At 36.8% G+C, this 4,519-nt stretch overlaps 1 pseudogene; it reads left to right on the plus strand.

Moving 5' to 3' along the window:
• Positions 1-791: 791 nt before the first annotated feature.
• On the plus strand, positions 792-2,890 carry LOC102821508 (annotated as a pseudogene).
• Positions 2,891-4,519: the final 1,629 nt, after the last annotated feature.

Here is a 4,519-nt window from a genome sequence, read left to right on the forward strand (position 1 = left end):
GGAGCTTTTCCATCTTCTCTTTCCATAGAGGTAGAAGTGTTTGATTCCTATATTTTCCTTGCAATGAGATTCATATGTTTAATCACTTGTTATGTGGTTGAGAAAATCACTTATACACTGCAAATACCTTTTCTCAACCACATATGTTTAATCACTTGTTATGTGGTTGAGAAAAGGTATTTGCAGTGTATAAGTCAATGGTCTTGTAAAATTCTATCATTTGATTATTGATGTTATTTCTATTACCAAAGCTGTATTTTCCAACTGCTGATTATTCTTTATTTCTAACATTTGGATTTTAATCACTGGTAATTGTCAAAGCATCTTGATTGCATGCTTTAGACTGTTGCAGTCTATATAAATATTCAATTTCTTCCTTTTTGGCATTAGTGTTTGGCGTATATATGTGACTAATAATCATGCTTTCCTTGTAGGTATGTGGATATTATCCTATCACTGACAGAGTTGTATTGCAGGATAAATCTTAAAATGTTCTTTTTGATAATGAATGTGATGCCACTCTTCTTCATTTAATTGTTCCAGGTATAGCAGACCATATGATCGTCTGATTCCAACTGGCCAATACCTGTTCATTTCAGTTCAGTAATGCCTAGGATATCAATTTTTTGTGTTCCATTTCATTTCATTTTTCACATCTTCCAATTCACTATATCAAACAATGATACTGTGACATTCATAACATTTCACATGACCAATTTTTATGAAGTAGATAGCCCCATTTTTCTTACTAGTCTCTCTTAATCTAGAAGCTCCTCTGGAACCTGTTCACCATGGTGAACTTTGGTATTGGAAATACTCGTGGCATAGCTTCTAGCATCATAGCAGTGTGCAGCCCACCCCAGTACAGCAAACATAGTAGCGGTTCCATTATCTATGCACAAGTATTAGAATGTGTGGCTCATAACAAATTATTGATAACATTTTGAAGAACAGGAATTCAAAAAAAAATTAATTATGCTCTTGTACAACCTGTACATAGAACAAGAGGCAGTTGTTGAAACAGAAAACAGGGATAAATGCTTGGTTAAAAATCAGAAAAGATGTACATCAGTGTGATATCAATTCACCATCTTTATTCATCTCCATGTTGAGCCAATAATCTGAGAAGATAGAGTATGTATGCAGACAAATGTGCTGTGAAAATTGAAGGAAGGCTCATTAACAACCTGCCATATGTAGATCACACAATCTTCCTTGGCAAAAGTGAAGAGGACTTGAAGCATTTACTGATGAATATCAAAGAATACAGCCTTCATTATGGAATACACCTCAGTATAAAGAAAACTAAAATCCTCACAAATGGACCAATAAGCAATATCATGATAAACCGAGAAAATGTTGAAGTTGTCAAGGAATTCATTTTTCTTGTATGCACAATGAACACCCTCACTACCTTATTTTTGTGCTGGCTCCTTCCCCAACATGGATCTAGTCCGTGTGGCATCTCCCAAATGCTGTCAGCATTTTGGGGGGAACCCAACAAGTGCCCGTGGGCTGCTCCTCAATGTGTGAATAGTTGGCTAAAGAATTATAATTAGAAGAAGAAGCTGCCTTCTTCTTTCTGAAGTTGGTGGTATTGCTGAAGAACTATTTATTACTGAAGAAAACATCGTTATGCTGGATCAGATGCTACAAATGGAATTTCACAGAGACTCTGATGCACAGCTCAGGCGTGAAGAAAATAAATTCAATGGAGACAGCACAATTTCCATTTCCTTTGAAAAGTATGAAAAAGTGCAACCTTATGAAACACTGATAGCTCTGAAGATGAGGTTGACTGGAAGACACTCATGATGATATTTATATACCAAAAACCAATTCTTATCCCCAAAAAGGGTCTATTGGAAAAGGAGAAGACATTACCACCAAAAATAATAAAGCAGTGTGGTAGCATAGTCATTACGCACTGGGCTGCTAACCTGAAGGTCGGCAGTTTGAAACTACCAACAGTTCCATGGAAGAAAAATGAGAGGTTCTGCTCCTGTAAAGATTTACAACCTTGGAAACCCTGTGCAGGGTCACTATGAGTCGGAACCAACTCCACGGTACTTAACAACAACAACAACAAGATAAAAAATATAGCAAGAATTGAAAAGTTTTACACCTGGGTTTCAGGTAAGAGATGGAATTTAAAGCTATCAAACCATGTTTCCAATGCTTTCAAACAACATACCTCTATCTAGGAGAATGTCCAAGTGCCCACCTCCATTAGAAAAAGGAGTGTTCTACTGCAGGAAAACCAGTTGCTCTTAAGACATGTTGACTTGTATATGGAATGTTCAACCCTGCAGTGCTGGAGACAGTGACAATTAGTATTAGTACAGGAAAGGAATGTGTTGTCTTTCATGCATAGGAAGGGAGCATGGAGGATGAAAAGGAAGATAGTAAAGGTACACCGACAGAATGTGCCATCTAGGTATTGTTGAGATGCTCAGGAAACATATTTTAGTTAAGTGTTCTATTAGCCTTGATCAAGTTCTCATTCCTAAATTAAAAGAAGTAAAGCTCAGTAATGAAGAAATGAAAGAAGCCTGCCATCAAACTCTTCACAGGATGACGCAGTTATATAATAAAAGTGCATCTGTCCGTGCTAACTTCAGTGAGTGCAACATGCCATGGTACGCTGGAAAGGTCTGGCTGATTGATACTCATGGCCTGGAATTCTTCTTCTGTGATGGTAGGAATGTCTCACAATTTTTCCAGCAAAGAGGAGTAAATGAAGCCCTTCATGAACAAGAACTCTTTAATGCTGTTTCAGGCTTAAACATTTCAGTGGATAATGATGCTGATTTCTTAACTGAGATAGAAGCTTTAGAGAAAATGACACCACATTCCGAAGAATGGAACGAAGGCTGCTAGTATGATATAACTAATGATACTAGTACCTGCTGCCTTTTAATGATAACACAGTGATGGTTTTAAGCTGCCAGCGTCAATGAGTTGTTGTTGTCAGGTGCCATCGAGTCGGAACCGACTCATAACGACCCCCTGCACAGCAGAATGAAACAATGTCCAATCCTGACCCAACCTCACTACCGCTGTGGTGGGTGATGTGAAATATGAGGGGGGAGGGGGAGAGGGGGAAGATGAGTTGTGTACAATGGTGCTTCTGTGATTTGTTTTTTTTCCTTGTAATCCATGTTCCAAGTATGTGGAATATTCAGTCAGCATTGAGAGGCAACTGTTACTACTTCTCTTTTTATGAACTGTTGTTTGTTGTTGTGATGTGCAGTGGAGTCGGTTCCGACCCATAGCGACCCTGTACAGAGTTTCAGAGGATATAAATCTTTACAGGAGCTCAAAGCTTCATCTTTCTCCCGCGGAACAGCTGGTAGTTTCGAACTGCTGACCGTGCAGTTCCTAGCCTGATTCGTAACCACTAAGCTACCAGAGCTCCTTTTTTTCTGAATAGGATAATATAATCCTTGAACAGCTTAAGGTTATCTGCCTGAAATACACTTGATTTTACATGATTCTTGCTGTAGAATGTTTCCATGAGAATTTTTTAAACTTAGGTAATATTTCCCAATATGGAAGTAAAGTACAGAGGGAGTGTTTTGTTACAGCACCTTTGCTTTCTTCACCTACCTGTTTTGACTTGCATCTTTCCTCAAATCAACCCTTCTCAATTCGTTTTCTAGACTGTAGCCCAGATTTTAAAGGAAAGTTTATTTTAGCTGGGTGTTAAAAACACAAAATTTGTGTCAAAGAGGCTGATGGCATAAACACTATACTTTTAAATGATACATCATGAAAAGGAACTAAACAGTACCTTTTCCATACTTTTATTCAAGAAAAAAATACTTCACAAATTTCTGACAAAAGATAAACTCCTCAACTGTCCCAAGAGTAACTTTTTTAATCTTTCAGTTTTTCTTCATTTAATTAAAACGTTTAGCATATAGCTCACAATGGAGCTACTTTGCTTTTATAATGAAAATATCAATTATTTGGAAGGACAGAATACAAGACTTAAAGGAAGTTTGACACTTTTTAATTGAAGTCATTAAGACAAAGTTCCATTTATATGTCACTCATGCTATATTCTAAATGATTTTGAGAGAAATGTGGTAAGCAAGTTAAAAATATTAAATAATTTAAAACAACTCAGGTTGTTTTAAATTTAAACCAACTACTTTGAATTTTCTGATATTTTAGTATCTCTACTACTGACAGAACCCTACTTGCAAAAGGAAAACAAACCCTGAACTTTCCCCATTGCTTTGTTAGAGTGAAGTTTATAAACTACAACATAATGAATCCAATTGTCACGGGGAAAGACACAGACTTCCTGTCTGACATAGAGACAAAAAAAATCTAAACATCTTAACATTTGAAAATACCAAATATGCTCCTTCTAGAAGAAAATTTTGTTTCTGTTGTATGGCTTTTAAGTGGATTTCAGAGAAGTGTGATTGAGGTAGATACTCATTGTTGTTGTTGTTGTTAGGTGTCTTCAAGTTGGTAATGACTCATAGCGACCTTATGCATAACTGAA

This window comes from Chrysochloris asiatica, unplaced genomic scaffold (assembly GCF_000296735.1).
Source record: "Chrysochloris asiatica unplaced genomic scaffold, ChrAsi1.0 scaffold00028, whole genome shotgun sequence".
Classification (NCBI taxonomy): Eukaryota; Metazoa; Chordata; class Mammalia; order Afrosoricida; family Chrysochloridae; genus Chrysochloris; species Chrysochloris asiatica.